Source organism: Stegodyphus dumicola, chromosome 8 (genome assembly GCF_044657685.1).
Source record: "Stegodyphus dumicola isolate Sdum_Otavi_A_Nest chromosome 8, ASM4465768v1".
NCBI lineage: Eukaryota > Metazoa > Arthropoda > Arachnida > Araneae > Eresidae > Stegodyphus > Stegodyphus dumicola.
Window position 1 is genome coordinate 2,626,127 of NC_140775.1, and position 10,145 is coordinate 2,636,271.

A 10,145-nucleotide genomic window follows, 5' to 3' on the forward strand; every position below is an offset into this window, starting at 1 on the left:
AGTAGAAGCTTACAAAGAAAGGAAAGGGCCGGTACAGTGCTTTCGGTGTCAGGCATTTCATCATGCCCAGGCAGGATGTATGCATGACCCGAAATGCATGAAATGTGCTGGCGATCATTATACAAAAGACTGCCCCAAGCCAAGAGAAGAGAAACCTAAGTGTATAAATTGCCAGTTAGATCATACAAGCAATTACAGGGGTTGCCCGAATATGCCCAAAATAAATACTAAAAATCCGTCTTTGAAGAAATTCAGTGATAGAGTAGTTATTAATAAATCTTATGCCGCCGCTGTTAGCGGGCAAACCGCGAATACTCTAGATGAAGCTAGAAGTATTTTTGAAGGACTTAAAAACCTTGTTAAGGCTATTAAGGTCTCTGGCATTCTACAAGTAAATTTAGCTCCTAGCGCAAATGCTAGTGGTTTCAACGCGGACAATAATGAACCCAATCATGGATAGGGAAGGCAATAAGTTTAGGCCAATCAAGATGTTAGTGTGGAACGCTAAGAACTTGAGAGGAAAGAAAGATGAGTTGGAGGACTTTATGTACGAGAACGACATTGATATTTGCCTCATCTGTGAGACGCACATCACCCATGGAGAAAGAGTTAGCATAAAAAATTATAAAACTTGTACGGTTTATATTTATTTTAAGTTTAAACTATCTTCCCTGTCAAGCCTTACTTTCCCCTAGAACTGCCAATGCCAGAGTATGTAAATTTTATTAGAACGCGCAAGGATTCAAATTATCAGCGGAAGTATTCTGAGCTAAATAGAAAGGAAACGAGTTCGAAGTGTGCTTTCTTGCTTCACGAGTGTGGAGGTGGCTAGTTAGAAATTGAATAACCACGCGTTTCGGCCTGTGTGCTTGCCTCGGCAAATTGTTAATCTTTCAACGTGGTATTCAGAGTTTGCTAAATTATCAGCGGTACTTTAGAACGCGGTGATGTTAGTTACGTTTAGAGAGCCTCGTAGTTAGTCTCTTGTTATTATCTCTTTATAGTTTCTTATTTTTATTTTACCACCGGATCGGCGTAGTTTGTGAGCGTCAAGAGCACGCATTTGTAATTTCTAAAGTTGAATAAAAAGGGACTTAAACCCTTCTCAAGACTCTGTCTAATTTCCAGTTTCAGCAGTCACCACTTTGTTGCGTGCAGGTTGGAGGCGCGCAACTTTACATTGGCGCCCGAACACTTGTCGAACTGAAATGTCCGAAAATCGGATGGAAGCCGCGGGACAACAACAAGAAATGGCAAGCCAATTGGAAGGATTTGGATACCTGGTCCAGACGCTGAGAGCGTCAATCAAGCCAAACGTCAATTTCGACGGAAAAAATTCGGTGGCGATATTTCTAGAAAGTCTCAACAATCACTTTCAGCTCTACCTTGTGCCTGAAAGACAAAAAGTTGCCATTGCCACATCTGCACTAAGAGGACAGGCCGCGCTATGGTGGAAGAATATAGGCAAATTTTTATTAGGGGAATTTGGAAGCCAGACATATACATTTGAAAATTTCAAAAAATCGTTATTAAAGGCCTTCCCCATAGTGAAAGATCAAGCAAGGCTAGAAGCCGAACTATATAGTTTCTATCAACGGGATATAGAAGAGTTAACGGACTTTATTCTGCGAAAAATTAAACTGACGGATATGCTGTATGGGAAGAAACCCGACGCGGAGATTGAAATAATCTTACCAAGATTGTTACCTGCTGTTCAAGATTACTTTGAAATTAGAAACCCAAGCACATTGCAGGAGCTCTTCGAATTGGCGGTTAAGTTTCAAAATCGCAGAATAGCGGAAAAAGCTAGAGGGGCATCGTATTCTCAAAGTACCCGAAGGCAATCTTCAAATGAGCAGACCAGAAATGCAAACCGCTCTTATGGAGGAAAGAGCTATCAAGCTAACTCATAGAACCTCGAAGGTCAAGGCCCAAAAAGGAAATTCGAAAACAAACGTCCGCGTACCCAGAAGGCAGAAGTTGAAAGGAAAGCTTTAAACGAGTAGAGGGGCCTGTGAAAGCGAGGGTCCAGACCCCGGAAGTTTAAAAAAAAACCCTCAAAAAGACACTTAAATACGGTCATCGTAAAGAACTCACATCTACCAATTATACAAGTCCTGGTTGACGATGTACCAGTAGAAGCCCTCATCGATGCAGGAGCAGAAGTTAATTTTATGAGTGAGACATTTTTCAAAAAGAATTTTTATAGGTTACGATTATTTAAAAACAAAAACACAGAAATTATAGCGGCGCAAGGAAAAACCTGTCACTGCATCGGGAAATTATCATTAAACGTACAGGTAAAAGAGGAAAGCCTCAAAGTATTAATTTTTGTAGTAAAACATTTGCAAAATCCTCTTATTTTAGGTATGGAGTTTTTAAGGGCCGCGAGGGCCAAATTGAATTTTCAGGACAGATCTATTGTGCTGAAGATGGACCAGAGGGTGGAGGAACCAGTGGAACAACCGCAAGTTGACCTTAGCCATTTGAATGACAATGAAAGTCAAGCCATCCAGCAAGTGATGAGTACTTTTTCAAACTTGTTTTCAGAAAGGCCTGGTAGCTGTCAAATAGTTACGCATGAGATACAGTTAACTGCCGAAAAACCTTGTAGGACTAAACCGTATCGTTATGATAAACAAAAAGACCTAATCATCGAAGAACATATTCAGGAAATGTTAAAGAACAAAATGATAACGCCCATAAATAGTGAGTACGCGAGTCTAGTCGTACTATGTAGGAAAAAGAACGAGTTTCCTCCTTCGGATAAAAGGGCTTGGAGGTTTGCTATCGATTACAGAAAACTGAATAGTATTACTAAATTCCCAGTTTACCCTTTGCCGGTTATAGAGGAAATTATTAGAAAGATTAAATCTACTAGATACATGACTACTTTGGACTTAACGTCTGGCTACTATCAAATAGCTATGAGACCCGAAGACATACATAAAACCGCGTTTATAACAAAATCGGGCACTTATGCATTTTTACGCATGCCCTTTGGGTTGTGTGGGGCCCCATCAACATTTCAGAGAGCTATGGACATTGTTCTAAAGCCTGTCCTAGGAAAATCGACTTTAATCTATCTAGATGATATAATTATAACGAGTAGTACGCTGGAACAACATATTAAAGATCTAGAAGAAGTGTTTAAATTATTAAAAGAGGCCGGTCTTACAATTAACGCCTCAAAATGCAAGTTCGCAACTAAAGAACTTAAATATCTGGGTTATAAAATTTCGCAAAAGGGTATAGAAACTCAAGATTCAAAAATAAAAGCAATCAAGAATTTCCCACCTCCCAACACCGAAAAGAAACTTTCTTCTTTCCTTGGGTTATGTTCTTATTATCGGTCATTCATAAAAGATTTCGCTAATATTGTTGAACCCCTGTTAGTAATTAAAAGAAAGAAAAGTAAATTTACGTGGATAGCGGAAGCAAATACTGCATTTGAAAGGTTAAAAGAAGCGCTCATCAATGCCCCTGTTTTGAAATTCCCGGAGGGGGACGAAAACCTGGAAATTGCAGCAGATGCGTCGCACTATGCGGTGGGTGCGGTTCTTATGCAAAATAGCCATCCTTTGGCATTTTTTAGTAAAACGTTGAATCATACACAAAGGAATTATACAGCTAGAGAGAAAGAAACATTAGCCGTATTAATGGCTGTACACAAATTTCGAGTTTATTTCGACAAAGCGCCAGTAACAGTCTTTTCGGATCATGCGGCTGTTGGTAGACTTTACTCGGGGAAAAACCTAACGCCCAGGTTAATAAGATGGGCTTTAAAACTCCAAGAATATAATCTAATAATAAAATATAAACCCGGTAAGGAAAACAATGTAGCTGACGCACTTTCTCGTATAAAACTGGACGATGAAGGTAATGAACTTAAATGCGCTGTGTTGACTTCAAAAATTTTAGATTCTAGAGATACAATTATCGCTGAACTGAAAGCTGATCCTGAATTTGGAAGTATCTATGCATATTTGAAAGACCCCGAAAGCTTTGAGCACTCAGATATCGATGCGATAAGAAATAGAGCAGAAAACTATGAAATATTAGATAATTTATTATTTTATACGAAAACAACAAACGAAAATCTCGAGTACAAGCCAGTCATCCCAGCCTCGCTTCGATTAAGCATTTTGAAGGAATTACACGACGCGAAAACAGCGGGTCATTTAGGGGTCAGAAAGACTTTAAAAAGGGTACGCGAGGCGGTATATTTCCCGCAATTATACAAAATAGTAACTGCGTATGTCAGGTCCTGCAATCAATGTCAGTTAATAAATGATATTAATTACAGCCCGGCCGGGTACTTAAAAGCATTCGTGCTACATTTCCGAATGAAATTTTAGGCATAGATCTTCTTGGTCCTTTCCCCCAGAGCGAGTTAAATAAAAATCGTTTTCTTTAAGTAATTGTAGATCATTTTTCAAAATGGACAGAAATTGTTCCACTTAAACGCGCGTCAGCCAAAACAGTCGCAGATGCATTCTTACACAGATACATTTTAAAATACGGTGCACCGATAAAAGTCATTAGCGATAACGGTAAACAATTCATTAGTCAAATATTTGAAAACATATGCACTGGACTTGGCATACGCCATATCAAAATGGTTCCGTATAGACCACAGGCAAACATAGCAGAAAGAGTGAATAAAAACATTGTAAAAATAATTCGCAGTTACGTTAGCACACATCACAAGCGCTGGGATGGCTACATAAATGAGTTAGCTTATGCTTTAAGAACGGCAAATCACGATACTACGGAAAAAACCCCAGCAGAATGAAATTACGCCAGAAGTTAATTACGCCATTAGATAAATTATTCTTTGTGCAACAAAGAGAGCAAGAATTTAAACAAAAAGATGTGCAAAAACTTATTGACCAGGCGATTAAAAGCTCGGATACGGCAAGAAAGAAGCAAAAAGTATATTACGATAGAAAACGCCGTGAAGCAGATTTTAAAGTTGGGGATAAAGTATTGAAGCGGAAATTTTCTTTATCAAGTGCCCCAGAAAATTTTACGGCAAAGCTAGCTCCAAAATTTGAAGGCCCCTATGTAATTCAGGAAATCAAAGGTGTCGTATTATATCTTAAGAACGAGAGAGGGAAAATCTGTAAAGCAAGTCCCGACCAGGTGAAAAACTACTACAATCAAAATGATTTTGAAATCCTTAAAAGTTTCTTGCTGGACTCAAGCCTAAAAGAAGTAGAAGGTCCAGAAATAACGTCACCCGTTCCATCACCCAAGAAGCAGAGAACTGAAGAGAGGCCTAGCCCTTCTACAACGACGGTACCGAAAAAAAAAAACGAAAACTTTCAGACTCCAGCATTTAAGAAAAACAAGAACGCAAAGCCGCCGCGTAAAGAAACCTTGGTAAAGAGGAAAAGACCACTTACAACGTATCACAGTAGAAATTCTACATCGAGGAGAACGCTCCCAGGGCCAGAGAGTCAGGTGCAAACAAGGCCACCGTTCTCGAAATTAAAAGACAGCAGGAGGAACGAAAAGATCAGCACCAACAGAAGAAATTCAAGAATGACTCCAGACCGGAGGACGCCAAGGCCAGCCGTCCAGGGGAAAAACGAAAAAGACAGCAACCCGACGACTACTACTCGAAGAGGCCAGCATGCAGAGGACGAAAAAGAAAAACTAATGTGGACGACACTCGAAGGTCATGAAGGAGAAGATTGACGTCCATGAAACCTATAACGTGGGAACAGTTCTGCCAGAAAAGAATGACGGAGTTCCAATCATCGAAAACTCAAAGATAAGTTAAAATCTTCTATAAAATTTTTTCTTTTGTTCCAAAATGTTATGCGTAAATACGAAGTTCTATGTTTTGACGAAAGTCAATGTGTCTCGGTTGAGAATTAGTTTTGTTTTACTTTATTTAGCTAAGGCAAAAGTATTATTTTCTTTCAGTATAAAATCTAAGAACAAGCAGTTGCTGTTGGTCGAAAGACTAATTCTGTTATGTTAAAGCCAAAATTTGGCCGAAGATAAAAATAACTTCGTATTCTTGTATTAATAAGAATTTTAGTTTCAGTGCCGCCAGCTTGGCGAAGAATGAGTAAAGTAGAAATTTATTTTTTTCTTATTCATTTTATGATAAATTGTAAAAAATCATATGTATTAGAATTTTGTGAATATACGTAAATACTTGAAAGTTATGTAAAAGTAGAATTTAGTCTAGAAGCATAAAATTTTAGATGCTAAAAGTAAATGCATTCAAAACCAATGAATTCAAATTTAAGTATTAAACTGTAGATAAAATCATGCTTTAGAGCGAAAGCCTGCATGTCTAAAGATGAATGAGGGGGAAGTTAGAATGAATGTGTTTTGTAGGGTTCTCCACCTACACTTGAATTTTAAGAATGTTAAAGTAGCTCATCGAGTTGTAGAATGTCGAGTAAGAGGTGTGTCTATTTGGTCGTTGAATTCTAACAAATCATGGTGGTTAGGGAAAGTGTTGCAATACTAAAACACGAATATCCCCGTTTGACATCACACATGGTGGAGAGCCAGGGTAAAGTTAAATTCATGTTTGAATACTTGAATGAATGTGAATTAAGCAGTAACTAAGGAAAATAAATCGTTTAAAAACAAAAATTTATTCAGTGTCAAGAAAGTGTAAATTATAATGTATTTAGAAAGATACTGATACTTATTCCTTCCAGGTGCTGGAAGGAAAAGAACAAGATTGATTGCTGAAGTCCAGGAAAAGTTGCTGTAAGAAGAGAGATTTAATTAAGTATACTCAGAAATTTTATTATCCTTTTGTGAGGTAAGATTTTTTTTATGTAAACGAGGCTCTTAAAAGTTAGTTCAGAATTGTAGAAACCTTTCAACAGGTCGTTTGTAGGACCTGCTTCCAAGTTTTCCAAATTCTGGCAGCGGCAAATGTAGGATTTATATTTATTTTAACTAACATTTATTTTAAGTTTAAACTATCTTTCCTGTCAAGCCTTACTTTCCCCTGGAACTGCCAATGCCAGAGTATGTAAATTTTAGTAGAACGCGCAAGGATTCAAATTATCAGCGGAAGTATTCTGAGTTAAATAGAAAGGAAACGAGTTCGAAGTATGCTTTGTTGCTTCACGAGTGTGGAGGTGGCTAGTTAGAAATTGAATAACCACGCGTTTCAGCCTGTGTGCTTGCCTCGGCAAATTGTTAATCTTTCAACGTGGTATTCAGAGTTTGCTAAATTATCAGCGGTACTTTAGAACGCGGTGATGTTAGTTACGTTTAGAGAGCCTCGTAGTTAGTCTCATGTTATTATCTCTTTTTAGTTTCTTATTTTTATTTTACCACCGGATCGGCGTAGTTTGTGAGCGTCAAGAGCACGCATTTGTAATTTCTAAAGTTGAATAAAAAGGGACTTAAACCCTTCTCAAGACTCTGTCTAATTTCCAGTTTCAGCAGTCACCACTTTGTTGCGTGCAGGTTGGAGGCGCGCAACTTTACAAACTTACCGATGTGATAGGTTACATCACAGAGGAGATAGAGCAGTCATCTATGTTCATTGTAAATATTCATCATCTTTAATTTCGACTGAAAGAGACAAGGGCTATGAAATTGTGGTTGCCTATATTAACTTGCCTAAGATTTGAGATACCTTATTTGCGGCTGTCTACAATCCCCCAACTAATAGGCTAACTAAGGAAATGTTACAAAATATTATTCCGGATTCCTTAATAATGATTGTTGGTGGCGATCTCAATAGTAAGCCTAAAGATTGGGGCTGCCGCAGCCCCAACCACAATGGTAAAATACTGAGAGGGTATATCAGTAACCACCCAGTTGGTATTTTTGCGCCTGACGTGCCGACGTTCAGGCCTAGTAACATCAGATACACGCCTGATATTCTGGATATCATTTTGTCTAATACATTAATTAATATGGTGCTGGATGTTCGGGACGACTTAAACTCTGATCATACTTCTGTGATTGCTACACTAGGGGTCACCAGTATTAATTATACTAATGCTAAGACCCATACCGACTGGAGAATGTACCACAATGTTGTGAAAGTGAGACTCCCTAAATCAGGTGTTATGAAAAGCTCTTCTGATATTGACAAGGAGATTGATAGGTTTACTACATGTCTTAATGACTCTTACTATAAGGCCACCAAGGTTACTCAGAGGTCTAGTAAAATCGCTAAGATTCCAAGGTACATCAAATCTCTCATATCCGAAAGAAACAGGCTGTGAAGGAGGTATAATATCACCTGGGACCCAGTTATTAAAATGGAGTTAAATAGGATCAGTAAGCATATTAAGCTTGAAATGCAAAAATTAAAGTGTGAGGCTTGGAATGATAAAATGGAGGAGTTTAACTTAGACAGTGACGCCTTCTGGCAGTTTACAAAAATGTTAAATAGGACGCATCAGTGTGATAGGCCAGTTATTGCCAACGGCATGACTGCTTATTCAGATACTGACAAATGTTAGATTTTCGCTTCACATCTTGAAAAGCAGTTTTCTCCCAATCGGACACCTTGTAATTTTCATTTTGAGACCCAAGTCAGAATGAAAGTAGAAGAATGGCTAGGTGCTCCCACGGTTCTAAATGCCGATGGTTTAACTAATCCAAGAAAAGTTATGGATATTATCTCCAAATTGAATTCCAAGAAAGCCCCGGGTATTGACGGAATTACTAACTTAATGATCAGGACCTCCCGCATGGTGGGATCACAAGACTCACCAACATTTTTTATATTTGCATTATGTTATGCTACTTCCCGGACTGCTGGAAGTACGCAAAAGTTTTCCTACTACCGAAGCCTGTAAAGGACATCACTAAGGCGGAGAATCACAGACCCATAAGCTTGCTGTCTAATATAGGCAAGATCTTTGAACGAATAATCTTAAGGAAATTCCAGCCTTATTTACAGTTACTTCCGGAAGATCAGTACGGATTTAGGAGCACATCTAAACAATTGATTAGGCTTGTGGAATTTATCGGCTCTGCTCTGCATCATAAGAGTTGTACTGCAGTGCTCATGCTGTACGTGGCCAAAGCATTTGATCGCGTCTGGCATGAGGGCTTAATATATAAACTGATAATGATGAATTTGCCTAGAGAACTGATCTTACTCACCCGATATTATATTGCAAATCGTTACTTTACAGTTAGCTGCAAGCAGATTCATTCTTGATACAAAACTATCACTGTAGGCGTCCCTCAAGGAAACTGTTTTGGCCCAGTACTCTATCTTTTCTATGCGGCTGATTTTCCTCGGGATAAACTCAACAGAAATACATCGCTGGCCTGCTACGCGGATGACACCGCTGTAGCGGTCAGATCTATTCAGCCTAACAGGGCAACTTCTGTTGTGCAGGATATTATTATGGACATTGAGGAGTGGTGCTCCAAGTGGAAGATTTCCATCAATGCGACTAAATCACAGCTACTTCTTGTTAGAAGGAAGAAAATACTGGTCTCAGTTCAGCCACTTTACCTATTTGGCCAACGTGTCCCGGTGGTAAACAAGGCCAAGTATTTAGGTGTTTACTTGAATCAAAGACTCACGTGGAGTACGCATGTCAATTACATTGCAAACAAGACCAGAGAAGTTGCTCAACAATTACAAGTACTGCTAGGGCGCAGCTCGCAGTTAGATCTGAGAAGGAAAATATACAAATTTATATTTCTATTTTACGACCAATTATGCGTTATGCGTCCCCTGTCTGGACGACTGCTACGAGCTCAGATATCAACAAATTGCAGGTGACTCAAAACACAATCTTACGCACCATGACAGGAGAGCATTTTTACATCCGTAACAAACTCCTGCACGATGATTTACAACTTGAATATATTGAGAAATATTTGCAAAAACTTAACAGCAAGTTCTTTGAGAAAGGTTTAAATTGCAGTAAAAGAAACTTTAATGCTGTACTGAACTATGTCTGCATTCCTGAGGACTACAATATCAGGCCTTTTACGGCTCACAGAATGAGGGATCACAATTTTGTCACTTAGCTCACTCGTTTTCAAATATGTAAATAACGCATTTTTATGTGTACATTACTTCACTTTCATTGGTTTATTACATGTTTAACACTCTATCATATGCACATTTCATGTATTTTCATTTCTTTTGCATCTTCATAGCTCCATACACGTGA